This window comes from Haliotis cracherodii, unplaced genomic scaffold (genome assembly GCF_022045235.1).
Source record: "Haliotis cracherodii isolate W230 unplaced genomic scaffold, xgHalCrac1.p SCAF_17, whole genome shotgun sequence".
Lineage (NCBI taxonomy): Eukaryota > Metazoa > Mollusca > Gastropoda > Lepetellida > Haliotidae > Haliotis > Haliotis cracherodii.
In genome coordinates this window covers 27978981-28000874 of record NW_027266272.1, presented here as the reverse complement: position 1 = coordinate 28000874, position 21894 = coordinate 27978981, and the positions used below count along the sequence as shown (strand labels likewise).

General features: G+C 39.9%; 1 pseudogene; it reads right to left on the bottom strand.

The window, feature by feature from the left end:
* Positions 1 to 14969: 14969 nt before the first annotated feature.
* LOC139464742 (integrase/recombinase xerD homolog) lies at positions 14970 to 18503 on the bottom strand (annotated as a pseudogene).
* Between the last annotated feature and the right edge of the window lie 3391 nt (positions 18504 to 21894).

Sequence of the window (21894 nt, the reverse complement as noted above, 5' to 3'; positions counted from 1 at the left end):
TACGTCACAGGGTAAGTGATGTGTCAGTCGGACAGTGACGGTACCCAATATAGTTCCAACTGAAATCTGTTTCTTATAAAGTGGGGAAGAATACAACAAATACTTGCATTTCGCGGCAATGCATCGGTCTGTCCGCTAGAGTAACTGCCCTTTGTCAAAAGGACGCTACTCTAACCCTCGCCTATGAGACGTCACGGCCACGTTCAGACGTTGTTGACAGTCGGCCTGTCCTGTCATAACGTTAAGAAGTGCAGTCAGATGTACACACAGCGACAAGGCAAAACAAGGTAACAATTAAAACATGTTTCGGCCAAATCCAGCAGTTACTATTTTAATTTGTGGAAAAGGTTTCAAGCCGCAGATGTCTACAAGCATAGATATGGCTCCTGATACCATTTGGCTAGGCCTAGTGCCCTCGCAAAATTGTATCTCGAAATTTATATCTCCAAAGTTGCCCAAACTTATAAAATGCTTCAGCTACGTCTCAGTTAGACACTGATTTTCAGTTTATTAGACTGTTCCTTTGATAATGATAGCAAGTATCCCTGTAGTTTATCCAGATTCACGATGGTTAATTCTGACTCGATTGCCGAATGACAAGGACAACGCCATATTTGTTTATAAACACTGAAAGTAGTCCCTACTTGACCTTTGATATTTACATCTCTATCCGCATATGAACCCAACGGATATCGTTTTCATCCGTTGGCTTTATCCTGCCGATAAACCTTCCCATTATATGATAAAGCTGTATATCATGTGAAGCACCCACATTTTCTAATATAGTCTTACCCGTAACGAGTCATCTTTCTTTCTCATTATTTTCTTGCTTTCTTCTCTCTTTTTTTTTTATGGGGGGGGGGGGGGGGGGGGATACCGGTGGCTCAGTCGTCAGCGGTTCCGCCATCTGCTGTGCAGCGATGCATCCAGTATCCATACCCAGATCCGCTCCTTATGGATTAAACTAAAACTGAACATTCAACAATTTTAACATTCATTTACTACAAGAAAAACCCTCCTGCAAAAAGGGTAAAGGCTTTTTTAAGTTTGTTAAAATTTCAGTGAACATGAGTTGCTCTGTTGCGTAGAACTAGCACGACTTTCATTTTCAGTTGGTTAAGTTCCCAAACCAGTATCAAAGAACACACAGCTTCAACCATCAAATCAGACAGGGAATCAGCCAGCCATCTCGGACCATATCCCCAACTTCGACATTCACAACATCAATTGGGAAAACGTCCAAATCCTATCCTCCTATCAGACAACCTCCATGACTTCGCTGACAGAAAACTAACAGAAGCAGTCCAAATTCGACACCACAAGCCATCAATCAACAGAGATCACGGCTCTTTCACCCCATCCGCCTGCTATGAACTCATTAAGCAATAGTTTTACCGGTCTTCCCAACCATGTGTACTTAATTTGGTTTATTTGCCTTCCTGTTTAGTTGGATGTTTCAACATGGTCTCTGCCCATCATGTTGTTACAACATAATCATTCTCTTGTTATTGATGAAGCTACTCATATTAATCTCTCTCGTGTATGCAAATTGTTACTGTTAATCCTTCACCTGCTACATATATTTCTTTCATTATTCAGTCTTGCTTGACAACGGTACAAGGAGCTATACCGCAATGTCGTTAATACGGTATAATAAAGAAATTGTTGTCCATAAATTGTGTCTCTTTTGCAGTTTTCGTACCATTGTTATTTGAAACAAGAGCTGAAGGAGGACAGTTCCAATTAAGTGGTCAAATTTCGGGGTCTTCGCCAAGCACCTGATCGTTGAATGGAACTAGTTTATATTGGTTTCAGCTTTACATAACACAAATATAACATCAGCAGAAAGCTGTCATGTTCTTTGACCGGTAGATGACATTTTTAGGTTGATTACGATCTTTTTAGAAGAAAAAGATTTTTGTCTAATATTATCAGAAAACACTTTTCTTCAAATGTCATATATATATACATAGTTAAGTATACATGTATCTTTCAAAACCCCACAGTTTTGAACACATAACTGTTACTGCACTGATCGAAATTACAAACATGTATGTGATCGTTGATTTGAAGAATCATACACAAAGGTAACACTATAATTAATCAGCGAGTCATATTATACATCTATTTATGCTGAGTCCGTATTCTTTATCAAGTATAGATATCTGAAAGAACACAAGGTATGACCAGAACCTGTTGTATCAGTTTTCTTGGCCGAAAGACGAAAGACATTACCACATTTGTTACTAGTAACGCGTTACCAGATAATCATTTTCCTTACTGAGAAGAATGTTGACAATATTCAATCACTTCTAACGTTTAACGCCGCACTCAGCAATATTCCAGCTATATGACGGCGGTCTGTAAATAATCCAGTCTGGACCAGACAATCCAGTGATTTATATCATGAGCATCGATCCGCGCAATTGGGATCGATGACATGCATCAACCAAGTCCGCGAGCCTGACCACCCGATCCCGTTAGTCGCCTTTTACGACAAGCATAGTCACCTTTTACGGCAAGCATGGGTTGCTGAAGACCTATTCTACCCCGGATCTTCACAGGCCTACTTCTAACGTACATGTGGTAGTGGTAGCACTTCTAACGTACCAGTTCTACCACTACCACATGTATATGTATCCAGGAATACGGACATTTAAGAGTTTTTGCTCATTTTATTTCAGTGTTCCTTTTGTGAAGCAAAATACTAAAAAAATAAAATAAAAAATAATAAAAGCGATAAAACCATTTCCATGTCATAAGAAATCTCTGCTAAAAGCAGAGTCCGATGTACGATTTAGACTACATCAACAGCATGTGTTCATGAACATGATTCACTATCAGTTATTCATGACACCAGGCGTTCGTTAAAATGTTGTAACCCTGATCAAACAACCTTTGATCAAGAGTCATATGACACTCTTTGAAATCCTCGTAAAACGAGCATGTTGGATTGTTTCTCAATAGTTATGAAATCTGGACTCCAAAGGCTGAAGCTGCTGGAATATTGCTAAACATAAAGGGGCATTTACTTTTGGGAAGTTGAAGTCATCTCACTAGTCTTCCAGTCTTGTGGATATTTTCTTTTCTCTCTGAATCTTTATGCCTAGTTCTAAATATGAAATTTACGCGGCCTGGTCTCTTTTGGTTCTTGTTCGAGTGTGTATATCAGTGAAATTGCATTGGCTATTTTACCATTATTGAATGATATCAGATCATCGGTGTACTTGAAGTTTGAGTTAAACTTCTCGGCCAAATTCCCTTATTTTGGTTTTGCCAATCCGACTCGTATGCATAAAGAAACAGACCAGCAAGGAGTTGAGCACAAGTGATGCTGATGTGTAAGCCTACTTCGTACCTTAATGTCCTATACCCTAATTTCAAATCGATGTTATTTTTAAAGTCCAACTTTAACATATTGTTTTCTCTGCTTCCAGTTTTGCCAATTGTCCAGAACCTTTGAAGACAGAGATGTAACTCTCTTTGGTTGCCACGTTTAGTGACAAATGCTCCATGGATCGATTTTTTTCCTTAGGTTTTTCACTGAGGAGGGTGATATATAAAGTTGCAAAATCAAATGTTTTTACAATATTATATAATATGATACAGTAATTATAAATATTTGACCAAGTTGACCAAGTTACTATTGTGTATGTCTAGTATTCATACCATGAGACGATGCAATCCGTGGTTTGGGCAATATTAAATTTCCAGATTGTTCATTTCGTCATAATTCATGTATCACTTGGTAGTCATGTATTGATATAAAGACACTGTGCTGGCGACCAACAGGACATTGACAGCAACGTAAAGAAGATGTTTCTTAAATATGTGTGCTATCTTTTCTTTCAAATTCTTTATGAAATCGAAACTGTGAAAAAACCTATATAGGACAAATAACATATATTTACTGCCACCACTTACCAAATGCCCTTATTTATAACGCTCTAAAAAGACATAATCATTAACATGTTAAATGAATTTCCATATTCTGTTTTACAACAACATACTTGTTTCTCTATTTTCCATTCCGACAGCCTTTTACAGACGCTATTACAACAGGCGTATATGAAAATAAACTATTTCAAATACTGATATATTTGTTGATATGCGCAGTCTCGAAATGTCTTCACTACGCAACAGCGAGACGTTTTGGACCGACAACACGAGATGACGGTATAACATAAGATGTCATATGAAGAACGCACAAGCACGGCAGCACGATACGTACAACACTTTCCGTCCACTATACTTACACTGGTAAAAAGCATACTAAAGTGTCAAAGCCTCAGAGGTTTTCATTATATATTTACACCCATGTCATATATAACGAAACACAAAATTTCCAATTTTGTGTTCATGTTTCATGGATAACATAAATAACGTTCAACTTTCTGTAGTGTATAATAATGGGGCAGTGGGGTAGGTTAGTGGTTCCAACGTTCGCTCGTCACATCGAAGACCCGGGTTCGAGTCCCCATATGGGTACAATATGTGAAGCCCATTTCTGGTAACTACCGCCGTGATATAGCTGGAATATTTCTAAAATGAGGCGTTAAACTCAATAGCATATGATAATGACTAGAAAAAGTCTCACAAAAAAACATTACGTCGATAACATCCTTTCGTATGTTGACTATTATTCACAGACCGCCGTCATATAGCTGGAAAATTGCTGAGTGCGGCGTTAAACAACAAACACATTACTACTGCCACTATTTTTCTTATTTCCGCAAACCATATCATGTCTATTTGTAATACTTGATAAAGTCCAACAGCCTTAGTATGTTGACAATAAAAACAAAGTCGTCTGACTCCCCATAGTACGCTTTGCCCTCGGTACGTCTGACCTCTTGCCGCAGGTCCAGACAGTGCCCGGGTTCCCCACTGGGAGCACAGCCCTTCTGTTAATCTTAGTAATACAGATTTATGCTGTGTTCTCCGAAACGTTCTTCGTGGGTTTCACTCGGGAGTCCCATTCACTGTCTGGGCTGCGTGTAGAAGGGGCAAGGGTCCTGAGCCGATGATGAGCCTAACCAGTGCCAGGACGTCTCGTCCCTCCTTCTCCTGCATTTAATTTGTAAAAAAACCTACTACTACTACTACTACTACTACTACTACTACTACAACTACTCCTCCTACTACTACTGCTCCTACTACTACTACTACTACCACTACTTCTAGTAGTAGTAGTACTACTACTATAATATGGAATGTGATCCGTGGTAGTTGATGTCATCTAAATAGATAACGAAGAGATTAGGATGAGATGAACTGACAAGTGACAGCAAATTGGAAAGAATAAAAACGTGAACTGACATATTCTATTAGATTATCTCTGGCTCCTGAAGAGGCAAAAAGTAGCAAACAAGTCCATAATTATTCAGTTCTCTGTTCTCTCATTATGAGGAGATCGTCATCATGGCAATCAGGTTAACCATATGGGGATTCCGGGCTAGAATGTGTCTCCAGCTCGCGAAAAACACCAAATGGATCGAGTTTTCAGGCACGGTGACAGGGTTTATTGTATAACACCGAAATCACGACGCCCTGGATAGTTGCTCATAAATATCAATTACTGGAATGTCCGGTCCAGACAGGACTATTTGCACAGGGGCACGTCCCTATATACGTGCAATAATCTTGAATGCGACGCTATACCCCATTTCACTTCACCTCACCTTGACATAGAATCAACCCCAAGTCAGAACTACATTTGCCAATAATACGCGTAGTGGTCGAAAAGGAAAGCCGATGTGTTGAAGAATATTCGTTGTATTAGATATTGTAATGCTTCGATACATGATAACACTTAGGATATGCTTTATTCTTAAATGCACAAGCCCAATACAGTAATATAGGATGTTCATATGGTGGATGCACATAATAGAAACTGACACTCTTGATAGATGCCCATGATGAGGGTAGTAGATACTCATGGTGGAAGTAGATGCTCCTGGTGAAGGTAGATACTCAAAGTGATGGTAGTTTCTCAAAGTCAAGGTGGATACTCAAGGAGATGGTAGATACTCAAGGTGAAGGTAGATACTCAAGGTGAAGGTAGATATTCAAGGTGAAGGTAGATACTCAAGTTGATTGTAGTTTCTCAAAGTCAAGGTGGATACTCAAGGAGATGGTAGATATTCAAGATGGAAGTCGATACTCATGGTGAAGGTAGATACTCAAGGCGAAGGTAGATACTCAAGGAGATGGTAGATACTCAAGATGGAAGTAGATACTCATGGTGAAGGTAGATACTCAAGGTGAAGGTAGATACTCAAGGAGATGGTAGATACTAAAGATGGAAGTAGATACTCAAGGTGATGGTAGATACTCAAGGTGGAAGTAGATACTCAAGGTGATGGTAGATACTCATGGTGTAGGTAGATATTCAAGATGGAAGTAGATACTCAAGGCGGAGGTAGATATTCAAGATGGAAGTAGATACTCATGGCGATGGTAGATACTCAAGGTGATGGTAGATACTCAAGGTGATGGTAGATATTCAAGATGGAAGTAGATACTCCTAGTGAAGGTAGATACTCATGGTGAAAGTAGATACTCACAGTGAAGATAGATACTCATAGTGAAGGTAGATACCGCAGAGACCCCTTGATGTTTGTAACTGAAATATAACACAGTTGTCTGTATGATAGTGTATCTAAATATTGTCTGCCAATTTCATTGTATGTTTAGTTCCGTCTCTATTGAGGAAACACCCTGAATGTTTACAAGCTTTCATTGTATGTTTAGTTCCGTCTCTATTGGGGAAACACCCTGAATGTTTACAAGCGACTGATCTAATTTCAAATGTGGGCGTTTTAGTAGCCAAGATGTTAAAGTAAAGTGTTCGCTTGTCATGCCGAAGGCCAGGGTTCGATTCCCCACATGAGTGCAATGTGTGAAGCCCATTTCGGATGTTCCCCACTCCCGTGCTATAGCTTGAATATTGCTAAATGAAGCGTAAAACCTTTGGGCACGCCAGTAACCTACAATGTATGATTGTGGGTTCGAATCCCGGTTCGCCTCGATTATGTTTCAGTAAGCTGACACGCCGCGATATAACTGGAATACTGTTAAAAGCGGCGTTAAACCCAACTCACTTACTCACTCTCTCAAATGAATACAAGTATTCTTGCTTTTTAACTGCTACAGTACATTGGGATCTGTTACATTTTCTTATGTAGTACATACCATTAAAGCAAGTTAGGAATATGTTTTTCTTTTGCTTGTTACTATTTCCGTTTGTCTCTACAGTTGGCACTACTTTCGAATTCGTATTGGAAGCATGATGAAAATGCTTTGGTCCCGAACGGGTTTTATTTTTAGTAATTAGTTTGAGTAGTAAGGTCACGCAAAATCAGCTTAAATCATGTGATAAATGAATATTTAATGATGGCTAACAAATGAGTAATTTGTCTCTCAATGATTAATGTCTCTCAATTTATTTGGCCAATATCATTAAATATCCTCTGTATGTAATAACACTGACTGTGGTGATTGCGGATGAACATATGGCAAAACTTATTTACATCGGCCATCTACTTCATTCATTAATAAACTTATCATGTTACTGATGACAAGTGGTGCAGTTCGTAGTGAAGGTAATGCAGCACTTTTTCCCGTTATAAGTTGTTCAAGTAGAGAGGGAACTACGCGTATGCATATGTTATTAATGTTCTTGAAAATTACTTTGTACATACGCGAGTGAGTTTGCGAATGCTGTTCTACGCCTCAGCCAGCGTTTGTTAATATGTTATTTAGCGCATCACTCAGCTACATACAATCTAAAGAAGGGCGGTCTGTATATAATCGAGTCTAGACCAGACAATACCCAGTTGTTAATATACTCAACAACAAAAGTTCCTGTGACACCAATATTTTAGTGTATTTTTCAAACAAGTAATGTTTGTTTTTCAGTATTGTAGTACATGTATGGAATCAAGCCACAAAAACGCAACTGCTACAGAAAAGCAGGCATTTCATGCAAAAGTTGACTTTTATGCAAGCCCCATGCATTTCACTACCCAAGAATTAATATTAAAACATGTGCGTTAACGGGATTCCATATGCATTGTTTAGCATCGTGCTGACAACAACCACTCAAAATTACGCAATTATTCAACAATACGAAATGCCATGCCTGTCCGAAAAAGAGCGTTTGCGAGCCATTGGTATGCTTGAAGCAGGATCGAGTCAACGTGATGTTGCAAGGCAATTTAACATCCACAGAAACATCATTTGGTGTTTATGGCAACGTTGGCAACAGACGAATGCAGTCAGAGACAATCCTTGGAGTGGCAGGCCACGCGTAACCAATAATCGACAAGACAACTGGATTCGAACAACACACCTACGAAATCGATTCCAGCCAGTAACAGTGACTGCAACAAGAATACCTCACCTTCGACGAATATCTTCACAAACCGTACGTCGTCGCCTCAGATGTGCAGGGATTGTCGCCAGGAGACCCGCCAGACGTCCCATTTTGACATTTTGAAGTTCTATACACTGACAAGTCTCGTTTTAACCTCAACCACAGCGATGGACGGATTCAAGTGTACCGACGTCGAGGTGAACGTTACGTCAATCATTGTGTCATGGGAGAAGATCGGTTCGGGGGCGGTAGCGTTATGGTATGGGGTGGGATTACAGCAAGAGAGAGGACCCGTTTGATAGTGGTAGAGGGAAATCTCAATGGACAGCGCTCCCGCGACGAGATCATCGTCCCTGATGTTCTACCGTTTTTACGTCTTCATGGCCCATGAATTACCTTACAACATGATAACGCCCAGCCTCATGATATTGCTCGTCTTGTTCAAGATTCTCTTCAAAAATCCCAACGTGAATGGCTCGCTCCCCTGATCTCTCGCCAATCGAGCACATGTGGGAGGAAATGGATCGGCGCCATCGACGTCAACCACGTGTTCCACAGACACTCCAGGAACTTCGAAACATGCTCCAGCAGATATGGACAGATATCCAACAAGACTTTGTGCCATGCCTGGTCCATTCCATGAGACGAAGATGAGTTGCTTGCATCGCAACCAGAGGTGGACACACACGCTATTGATTTGTAAATTGACATTTAGGCATGTTCATGGTTTTTTTAATGAAATTTTCCGAAGTCAGTATGGCAAATTAAACCATTTGAACACTTACAGGAGTCTTTTATCTGTTACAAACCGAAATTGTTTGAGATCTGGTAAAAAACATAACTTTGCAATAAATCTTATTCAATGTCACAGGAACTTTTATTGTTCAGTATAAAAACCACTTAATTTTTTTTAAAAGAACACGGTTTTTCATATGCCTTTAGTTAGTCCCTCATCATAGTTTGAAATAATTGAATCAGAACCCCTAAAACTAGTAGGTAATAGAACGAGCATCAGAACACCCTCGGAATACTTGGATACATGATGAACCAAGGAAATTGTTGAATCCAAGGATAGTCAGCTTCTTATTATCTGTCTTAAGTACATAATGTTTAATTCTACTTGTCAACACAACTGACTCTCGGACATCTCTACAAACAGACATGTACATGGTGATTGTGTATATATACTTGCCCTTATATGACGCAGATAAAACGTCATTTTGTGTGTTTTTCAAATACATTTTAATCAATTATAATCAAGTTCTGAACAAATTGACGTCCATCACAGTCATGACTCTACCCTTATATATGCGCATGCACTACCATGTGATTGTCAAGTGCTTGTACTCTCTTTGTATTAGGTACACGGTATTTATTCTGATCGGGAATCCCATTGAACATTTGACAATTTGACAATAAACCAAATACACTTGCTCTTGTTTGAGTTCGTCAAATGTCTGCACTTAATGATCAGACATGTCCTGAATGAATGAACGTCCATCACAAAGCCATGACTCTACTTTACTTTACATTACCCTGGTTTGGTCAAGTGCTGGTTTGCAATGCTGGCTTTATTTCCAATACAAGACCTTTACCCATCAAAGCAACATTTCCGACTGATTCGGCCTTCGTAAGAGAAGGGAGAACTGATCCCTATAGTCCAGTAAATATTTCTGATCAGTCATTTATTACATCAGTAACAACGATATGATATATTCCCATGTGCACCACACAAATGAAGTACTGAAGCGACGCATTTTCGCCCCGAGTTTGCAGAAAGGGTATTTTATTGAAGGGTAATACTTCCAATATGATAGAATTCTTACGTCTTTAATTTATAGTTTGAGTGATACAATGGAGATACATTTCAAACTTTTGACTTTTTGATTCAAATGAATGCCACAAAACTGAAAACAGAATATAATACTAACATGAATATTGTGTAGAAGAACATTTTTGTTGAAACAAACCCGCTTGATATCGTTATTAACCATATTCACTCACTGTTTGAAGACATGTGGAGGATATTTCCAAATATGTCGCATCAGTGATAAAATGTCCGATGCAATTCTCTATTTTGATTTGCACCATCATATTCCCGTGTTTTTCATGTGTACACTTGCCTTGCCTTTGCATGTTTTTGTGACGTATGCACTTGGTATCATCACTTTTTCATAGTGATTCATAAACACATGCACATGATATTGTCGGAATCATCCAATCGCTTTTAACAGAGATTTCTATGAATGGAAAGGGTTTTGTCGCTTTTATTTACTTTTTTCCATTTGAGATGATTTGGCGAAGTCTTTATCACTTTTTATAAAAGAGCATAGTTCAACACTTTGAAAGATTATCTGCATACTTTAAGAGCATTTCAAACAACAAAACGAATGAGACTTTGTTGAATTTACAATGTAGTTGTAATGTGATTAATCAAAAGAACATCTATTGATTTTTATTTTGCGGATATGTGATTACATTCGTCATTTCAAAACAGACTTCAAATTTTGTGAAGGCATTTTCATCATTCCTACAAAAAAGAGGCGATGCTTATACAAAATGACACATTATCAAACAAGAAAAATATCTTTGGTGTCACTGCATTAATGAAAGCTGAAAAAGCCCTCTCGAGTTCAAAGATCATTATGAATTTAACATGGAAACAAATTATCATGATTATCTATGCGAAACACAGTGACCTGTGAATTCCAATGACTGTTCGCAACTTCGACAGTTATCATTAACATTGCCATTTAAAAAGTTATAGCATGAGATTAATAGCTTCCGGGTCGCTGGTGGCCAAGGCATCTATTTATCAACGCCGCAATTCGCTGTGCAGAGTTGCGTTCATTAGGCATTTTAGGATACAATGATCGTGGAATCGACTTCTATATACGATTTGATTATGTTTCTCGATATGTCGGCGTCTTTACGCTGCGTTTCAGACTTAAATCCCTTTGTCTTAAGCTACTGAGAAAGACCCATTAAGATCCGGTTAGAATTGGTCTTCAGCAACCCATGCTTGCCGTAAAAGGCGACTATGCTCGTCGTAAGAGGCAACTAATCGGGTGGTCAGGCTCGTTGACTTGGTTGATGCATATAAATGTATCCCAATGGGCGATCTTTTTGTTCCAAAGGGCAATAACTCTCCTTTTGAAATTATATAAGCGACGGTCCAATCTGTCGCTTCCGGTCTGGTTCCCGGATCTATGCGCGCTGCGCCAAATACTGACATGTAGAGACGGAGCCAAGCTAAAGACTTATCCTGTTGCACCTTCGTTCAAAAACGGTCGTTTACAACTGAATATTTTTAACTACCACAGATTTTGTAGTGATTATTAGTTTATAATATCAACATTTGTTGAGTCTTCAACTACAAGACGAATTGTCACTATGGAAGAAAAACGTCATGAAAAACGGTATATTGCAACGGTATTTTCTACGTCAGAAAACAGCCAGGCATTATGTCAGTCAGGGCTAACATATTGCATCGATGAAATAATGCAAACTCATTTTATTCATCATCCTTTGTGTTATTTCCCATATCAATTCAAGCATTCAAATCTCAACAAATACTACCATGGACTTCAATTTAATAAAATTAGTGATATGCCTACCTTTGCAGCACACAGACATCTTTCACAGGCCTTTACCAATGACCTATATAGTAAGTATACATCCGTGCCTTTACAAATACTTTAAGAAGAAATAACTTTCAAAATAATAAAACAACTGATTTTAAATGTTACTTTTTATATCAAAATTAATGTTGCATCTGAATATTTAAATTTATATTATTTTTTAGAATAGGCCAAATGAAAATCTACCATGCATCTATTAAGCACTCAGTTACTCAGTTGCAGTATACATACTAGTCATCATACTTTGAAAAAAAAGATTTACCCATATTATTCTGCCCCATAACATGGGTCCCACCATTCAGTGCTCTGAGTCATCACAGGTGTTAATTCATTGATCCATCATTTCTTACAGAATTCTGATACTCATGATCTTAAAATAGTAGTAAATTACAGAGATTTGTCCCAACAAACAACAAATCATACTGACTACCCCACACAATGTTTATGATGCATAAATAGATGTAAATCATTGTTTTATCTTCTTGTTTTAGTAAAATTATATTTATTTAAATGTTGACAAATTATTTCCCATACATACCAACACACTCTCCTGATGTATCTAAGTATCCTGATTTTCATTCAACAGTATTTCAAGACACCTGTAATATAAAGTATATTTTGTAGATATTATCATCATATAGCAAATATGAATTTAGAAAGTTAATCATCAAGTTTTCTGATGATTAAATAAATGCAAATTGAACCCCACAATCATTCCATGTAGATAAATGGATTTATTTATGTTATTTGTTTTTGCATATCACAGATTATACTTACATATGTTACAGTCAGTGTCTATAAACAGGCCCAATATGTATATTGACTGAAAATTTTAGTCAATGTGCATATTGACTGATTCACTCAGGCAAGGTATATGTAGGTATATATATAATCAGGCAAGCAACCCATGTTGCTTACCAATGCAGCATCCGCTGCCCCACAACTACCGTTGCCAAGCAACCCATGTTGCTTACCAATGCAGCGCCCGCTGCCCTGCAACTACCGTTGCCAAGCAACCCATGCATGTTGCTATGCAGCTATCGCTGCCAGGCAAGTACCATTGCCAAACCATGAGCGAGGGCAACTATTGTTGCCAAGCTGACCATCCGCTGTAAAGCGGACACTAAGCCATCTGCTGTAAAGCAGAATGGATAAATTGGTTCCTGCTGTAAAGCGGGTAACCCTATCCTAAATAATTTATAATTTGGGATGTATCCCAAGACGCCAAATGTAACTTGTAATGCAGTCCACCAGCACCCCGCCCATCCGCAACATTTTATTCATGACAACATCATTATATACAAACATTATGCTCCAGTAAAATTCCACCAATTGACAACTGCAAAGCTTGAATAACTTGGAATTAAGGATAACAGGGTGGGTGGGTGGGTGCAACGAACTATAGATGAATGCGCGAATATAACTATGTGTTGCACGGCTGAAAGCTGGAGAGCAAGTGTTGCGTGAGCTGATGTCACGCTACAACAGGTCATAGAAAATATAAACAAACGCTCCTTTACCGGACGTGCCAAGAGCGGATCTAGGCCAGAGACGATGGCACCATGCAAAACGGCACGTAGCCGCACGGAATGAAGGTATTTCGCTGTAATAATATTAGCAACTGTGCCAAGCCTAACATAAAGGCATTTAGTTCTAATCACTAAATGCTATTATATAAGGACATGGCTCCATTATGACAGGCTCCGCCATCATGAATGATAGCGGAGCTTCAAATTAAGACAAGAGATATTATTGGATGAAATGGTCGCGGATGTGGAGGTACTGGTGGACTACGGCAATGAGCTTAACCCCTGTTAAGCAACCCCAACTGCAGCAACCGCTGCCCTGCAACAACCGTTGCCAAGCAACCCATGTTGCTTACAGATGCAGCATCCGCTGCCCCACAACTACCGTTGCCAAGCAACCCATGTTGCTTACCAATGCAGCGCCTGCTGCCCTGCAACTACCGTTGCCAAGCAACCCATGTTGCTTACCAATGCAGCGCCCGCTGCCCTGCAACTACCGTTGCCAAGCAACCCATGTTGCTATGCAGCTATCGCTGCCAGGCAAGTACCATTGCCAAACCATGAGCGAGGGCAACTATTGTTGCCAAGCTGACCATCCGCTGTAAAGCGGACACTAAGCCATCTGCTGTAAAGCAGAATGGATAAATTGGTTCCTGCTGTAAAGCGGGTAACCCTATCCTAAATAATTTATAATTTGGGATATATCCCAAGACGCCAAATGTAACTTGTAATGCAGTCCACCAGCACCCCGCCACAAGCACCAAGGTGCTTCCCCACAACCACGACCATTCGCGCTCATGTACACCAACCGTGTTATCCTATACTGAAAATGTTTCCTACAAGCATACTGCGGAAAGGGAGCTGCCAATGTTTTGTGTGAAAAGATCAAGTCCGGTCGGTGACAAATGAACCCCGTCACGCAGGTACAGTTGCTGCTCCTGCCGGTTGAACACTGTGTGGGAAACCCGTATCCCCCCGAGCTCACGGGCCCTGTTCCCCACTCGTCTGTTCAGCTTCTGCCTGGCCCCGTCCAGGTCCCGGGCACGGCTGGCTACATGCCAGTACCTCCGTGGCAGCATGTCTGACCACAAAATGACAGCACCAGGTAGGAGGAGGTGTATCCTCAGGAGTGCCAGCTTGATCTCATGATATAGCTGACACGTGGTTACCTAACCCAGGTCGTTCGAACCAAGGTGAATCACCACCGCCTTTGGTGGTGTCTGCATTGCTTTGACCTGGGCATCTATCAGCTCGGTCAGCTCCTCCCACCTCATGCCGCCCCTTGCCAACCAGAGACATCCCCTTGGAATACCGAAGTCACTGTCCTGTAGGTGCTCTCTCGCCCGGGTCAGGAAGCTGGACCCAATCAACCATACTGAAAACATGAATCAATAGGAAGAAAACTGTTCTTGCATGGTTGGCGATTTAAGTGTTTGCAGGTATGCGTATATAGCTTTTATAACATTCTGACCCCCACCTACCAAAGTGCTGCATCAAATCTGAACTCACCCCGTTACCGGCTGCTGTCGTTGCTGCGCCAATCCTGAAGGAATGCGAAGAGTATGCTGTTGTGCAGATGCCGCTATGCGCCAATGCTCTTTTTAGCACAGCCTGAAATTGATACCTGGTCAGGGGAGATTTATCAAAGTGTACGAAAGCTTGAGTCTGACCCTGTGATCGAACTGTTAGGTATGCTTTAACTGCAGCCACTGGACACAGATTGTGGCCAGGTATGGCGGAAATGGAAACAACTATGCCATGTGAGTGCCTGTCCGTTTTTGAATGCCTTAGAGCGACTGTTACTGTCTTAGTCGTGTCTTGGACTTCTAGGTCCAAGAAAGCGCACCCTGGCTGAGAAAGTTTGGTTTGCACGAGTTCACTCACCCGAAAGAAACCAAAGAAGGCCAAGCAATATACTGCTTTGAACAATCTTACTGCATAGGTAGAAGAGCAGACAAATTGCAGGTTGTTTACAATTACTTTGAGCAGGTCTATTGTTATTGGTTTTCTGTGATCCTGCCTCCCCTGACACTTTTGCATCTCCGTAATCATTTTAGTAATAACAAAGTGGCCGGTGCGGTCTTCCATGCTTTGTAGCCTATGGTACGTTGAGATACCGGCCATATACGTTCTTACCGTACTCGGTGCATGTCCTGACACTGAACAGGTGAGCAATGAAATGTACCAGATGAGTTATTGGAACCGGCCAGACATCTCCCAGGTTTTGTGATGCCCTGAATGCTTGCAACGCTTGCGTTCCTGCCTGGTAAGTTGCCCACGTGTTTGCCGCCAATGATCGCTGAAGGTGCCTCTCTGCCTCGATTGTTAGCCTTGCCAGAGATTGTCTGGAAGTGGTGTGGGATGCAGATTGGCTGATGGAGCTGCATTGCGGAATCGTTCCCACTGAAATCTCGTCAGTGCATCTGCGATAATATTGTCTTGTGTTGTTATATATCTGGCCTTGAACAAAATGTTGTGTTTGAGGCACTGCAGCACTAGCTGCCTAATCAGTGACATGATTCTGGGTGCCTTTGAAGACTGTTTAGTTATTATTGACACTACAGCTTGGTTATCACAAAAGAAAAGTACTTTCCTGTTAGCAAAGGCTGTCCCCCACAGACAAACTGACAGCACAATCGGAAACAACTCCAGCAGTGTCATGTCACGAGTCGAGCCGTCCTCCACCCACTCACGGGGCCAGAGCCCATTTGCCCAGTTCCCGTTATAGTATGCGCCGAACCCCACAGTGCTGGCTGCGTCAGTAAACAGCTGCAGACATGTATTGTCAGCCCACTTTTTATTCTGAAAAACCGACACACCGTTGCAGGCCCAATATGTATATTGACTGAAAATTTTAGTCAATGAGCATATTGACTGATTCACTCAGGCAAGGTATATTGTTTCTTAAATTTTCATTAATTTATTATTGCCTGAAAAATAGGACCGGATTTTAGACAGACTGGCTGAAATGAATTAGACTGCATAATTTAATCTCCTCAATTTAATTTTGATCTATTTTGATCTTATCAAGATCAAAGTAACTTATGCAAGAAATTAAACATGTTTTCACAATGAATTGAATGATTCTTCAAACATGAAAGAATACAAGAGTCCTTTTTTTATGTTACTTATTTTTATTAGCATAATATTCAGTTCAGAAACATCACTGCTGAAAAGTCATGCATGTGTAATCAAATACTAGTACACATGCACAAGTATGCCGAGATATTAAATAAAATAATAAGAGTCATTGTGCAATGCAGATATCTGTTGGTGTGAATAGAAAAAAAATAACATTGATAATTTGTTTATGTTGGAATTTGAAACATCAGTTTAGAACAAGGAAACATAAGAAGCAAGGCCTAATGAAGTTAAGAATCAGCTTTATCTGTGTTACAATCATATGATTATTGTCAATGCAAACTGGATGTAGACACTGCAATGTTAAGACAATCAACATTATAGAGATTGACAATTAGTATGAATATATTGTTTTATTTTATAAAAATTGTAGTTGGTACAAATACTCTTGAATATGTAATTAACTAATATATAGGGTCCTCTGTGTCTGAAAATTATTTTTTTCTACATTGTAAAATTCAAAAAAGGCCAAAATAATATATATCTTTCATTGATCATACTGGAATATAATCATGGTAGTATTTGGCAACAAACAGCTACCATTAATATACATAAAATCCTCTTATACAACATGCACCAAATAACCCTTAATATCAAAACAGATTTCAGTGATTTCCATTACTTTTGTTTTGAACATTGTATCATGATATCTAGTTGATGACAGTGCCTGTTACTCTTACAATTTCTTGAGAACATTTCTCATTGCTCTCTGGTATATATCTGACAAATACTTACATGTGTTGTTGTCAATTTTCACAACATTAAGGCTACGGGCAACTTTACGTTGCATAAGACCTTCACATTTCGCGTACCGCATCGCCTTAGGCTGTACATACTGAAATGCATGCATATGATGTAATCTGCTCGGCGATACTACAACATAGATACAGGAACGTATACAAAATCTACTTTATTTTTAAAAGTGTGATATTCATACATCAAGGGCAACACTTTCAGTACCGATTGCAACACGTCAACAAAGCGACCTGGGATGAACGATCAGCTGATTTCACCGCATCGCTTCGAACGCCTTTCTAGTGGTTAACTATACAATCAGTCGTGGTCATCCCTGGTGTATAATTATATCAAGGAACATATATTTCCGGACATGGCAATAGATAAATAATTGTTTAGGCGAAAAGATATACTGTCCGCACACAAGCGTGACCGTTGCCGACAGAGGTGAAGGTTGTACTAGTTAACTGTCTATAGGCGTCATAGTAATATGGAGTGCTCGTATCGCGCATACCACATGCGCCGTCAGTTTAAGGTTGGACCGTCCGGGTCAGCGCACCTGGCGGGTTAGTGAAGGGAAGATAAATTGAAAAAGATCGCCCATTGCGTATTTCGAGGCTCATGATCATGATGCGTCACTGGATTGTCCAGACTCGATTATTTACAGACCCCCGCCATATAGCTTGAATATTGCTTGAGTGCGGCGTTTAATAACAAATATTATAGACAAAATATCGTTATAACGTCATCCATTGTTCATGACGTCCCCAATTCATTACACTATAACGTCATCTGAACAATAGGCTGCCTTTAGTGAAGTTTATCTGTTGGGTTGCCATACCATACATTTTTCTTCATTTTCACGCATATAAATGTCAACGAATAATACTTAAATTGTCATTTTGTTAATTGTAATTCCTGCATTCTGATCAGCTGAATTGGCCATGTTTTATTGAATTCATTTCGCAATGAATGTAAAAAAATAGCTACACCCGGAAGTGGACTGTTTTTCTTACTTCGGAAAGTCTGGAATCCAAGTTTTACCGTCGAGGGAATTCCCTTTCTGCTTACCTGCATCGTCATGGACAAGACTTTTTAGCGAAATCCATGCATATTCATAGTCCAAACCACATTTGGAGGCCGAATTTAAGACTGAGAAGGAATGAAACAGCAAACGTGCAGGCTGGTTCGCCTGTTCCACAATTTTTATGTCTTTGGGTTTCATTTCTAACCCGCATTTTTCCAACTGTGTTTTCCCGTTCTCAGGGAAATAATGTTTGAATCTGGCAGGGACTGACCATGTCATTTCTAACAGCCGCCTTCTCCAGGACATATTTGTTCTGGTTTGGTTCTGTCTGACTGTTGCAGTTCTTCTCGCCTCTTGCCTTGGTTGACAGGTCTTATGAACTTTATTTTGATCCTACCCTCCGTTGACCAGCTTCTGATTTTGTCAGCTGTCAAGTTACGTGCATAAATTAACAATCACCTGATTCATGTCACATGTATGTATTCCTACGCCTGGAATGTTTATCAATCTTGTCATTTTCGTCTGCTTTGATTTCTATAACTGTTAAACTATTGTAGATACTATCGTTGTCGAATTTAATTTAAGGATTGACTGTGTATTTGTTTCGGTTCATTGAGGTATGACTAGAAAAACCTATGAACATTTTGCATATCGGTTTTTCGAGTTATACCTCAATGAACCGAAAAAGATACACAGTCAATCCTTATAATTAAATTCAAAGAACCTCAATTAACCAAAAATATACACAGTCACTTCTTAAATATTTAGAATAACCTACTTGAACTCAAATTGAAACTACTGAATGCAAGAAGTCGCTCGCCAAAGGCTCTTGATTAACATATTCATTCACTCGGGACAGATTATCCGTAATTCCTCGTGGATCGTTGGTTATTCTAAAATAGTTTCCAATAAAGTCGCGCCTGCTGTTGATCAGGTGCTCACTTCAGTAGTGATATCACTTACACTTGGGAGGAAACTAAAGTACTGATCAAATGAGAGTTAAACCGAACTCAATACGGCTTGGTCTAGATCTGTTTCCTGAGAATAATTTTACGGTCTGCTCCTTTAACAATAAGCAGCTTGAAATGCACGTAACAAAGTTTCACTGCTCAATACTTCACAAATGAAAGGTAATCATTTACATATTTTGTACTAACGTATTCATAAATGAACATTTGCAATGCAGATCGGTCAGGAAGAGGGACTTGGTGACACAGCCAGATGTCTCGGGAACATTTCTCATCAAAGCCAGTTGCCATTAAGCATTTACTCGGACAGTGAATACACAAGCTGTATGTTGTCTCCATGGTATCAATTTTCAACAATCGATCGTTTGCGTCATAGAGACAGAAGCAGTCAAGTGTATGCAGTGTGGCAGAATAAAAGGTTCCAGATGCAGTGGCTTGTGCGAGTTGTGGTTGGGGGAGGGGGTATACAAATACATCTAGTCTCAGACACAAATCCAAGCTCCCCTGCACAGTCGCTTAGAAAATTTTGAACCTTTGAAATGATGGGTTCCTTTGAATGATAGGTTATTTAGAAACTACTGTACCACTCAAGGATAAACACCGGTTCCGAAAAGAACTACTTATGTAAATGTTTTAATAAAAACCCCAGTTAAATTATCATGGAACTCAGATGATTTGTGAACTGCTGTCATAACATGGCTCAGACAAGATCCTAATGAAGTAGGGGCGTTTGGATAGACTAGTGGTAAAAATGTTCGATCACCACGCCTAACACTTTGGTTCGATTCCCCACATGGGTACAATATGTGAAGCCCATGTCAGATGTCCCCTGACCTGAAACTGCTGAAATATTGCTAAAAGCGGCGTTGTACCATACTCACTCAGTAACTCCCAGGAAGTTGTCTCAAAATTAATCAATACGCAAATCATTTCACCGAAGACCAGGGTTCGATTCCTACATTGGTACAATGTGTGAAGCCCATTTCTGGTCCCCCGCCGTGCTATTGCTGGAATATTGCTAACAGGGGCATACAACCATACTCAGTCAGTCACTGAGTGACACAGTGGAAATGTCTTTAGTTATTTATTTGTCAGAGGCAACGTAATGGAACAGGTGGTCAGGCGGTGGATCGGATCATTGCGTGGCCTGATGGCGTGGATCGCTGTTCATGTCTTGTACACAAGCGCAGATTCTCAGGAGGGTAATCGCTCATTCAGAGTTCGTTCCTGTTTACCCTAAGATTGATTACCTTTGTTCCTAGTTCCAAACGGCAAACATGATCTACATGATGTATGAAATGACCAAAATGTATAGTCATCGTCATGAAAATTATGAGATGTGACCATATAAATATGAAGGAGGCTTCGTTCATTTCAACACTTGCATGTTTACAAATGGCTGAATTGTGTTGAAAAAGATGATGTGAGAGGTTTCAATTATTTTTTAAAAAAACCTCAACAACATGAACACGAGCAAGTATTTGACCCAAACTGATTTCCTAAGGTGATGCGGATAAAGCCGGTACAAACACGTGTGTGGGTGGGGTCGGTGTTTGGTGTTGGTGTAAGTGTTGTGTGGCTTGGCTTTTTGCATGAAAAATAAACGAGCAAAGAGGCTGGCACAATACGTGCCCAACAGGGAGGATGCCTATTGTACATCTTGCCTGAATGACCTACCCCCAAATCTCACATGGATGTTATCGATGAGGAAGTACTATATTTCACGTTGTTTTCTAATTAAACTTCAGATGACATTTGCTTTCGTGTTCGACAAATTGTCCTGAACCCTGAAGATAGAGAAGTATCTACATGTATATCTCTGGTCACCACGTTCAGTGACAAACGTCCCGTGGATGAAGGAATGAAGCTTTTCCTTAGGTTTTTCGTGTGGGTGTGGTGTACAAAGGTGAAAAAATCAAATGTTTTGACATGACTGAACTTGATTCCTTTCTGAATTGAAACAAATCAATCAAGTAATCCTTTGCCCTTTCCAAATGGTATTAATTCTAGTTGTCTCAAATACTTCCTGTAAATATATAAAAATACCTTCCTTGAATACCACCAAATTGCATGTACTTCCGAGCGTAAACACATTGTTAAATACACCAGTATTGACATGGAAACCGAATACTTTTTATGGAGACGACAAGAAAGAAGAAAGACCATCGCCGTTTCTCTTTAATTGATCGGTTAGAACGGTAAGTTTAAGGGTGATTACGGATTGATGACAGTTTGGTTGAGCCATAATCCGCTTAGTTGTAGTGAGATGAGGTTAAATAGGGTTTCACGTCACGTATCAAGATTATTGCACTTATGCACGTGTGTGTGTGTGTGTGCGTGTGTGTGTGTGTGTGTGTGTGTGTGTGTGTGTGTGTGTGTGTGTGTGTGTGTGTGTGTGTGTGTGTGCGTGCGTGTGTGTGCGTGCGTGTGCTTGTACTCGCCCGGACTGATGCCGATTTTATAGTGCTAGTCCACTGAA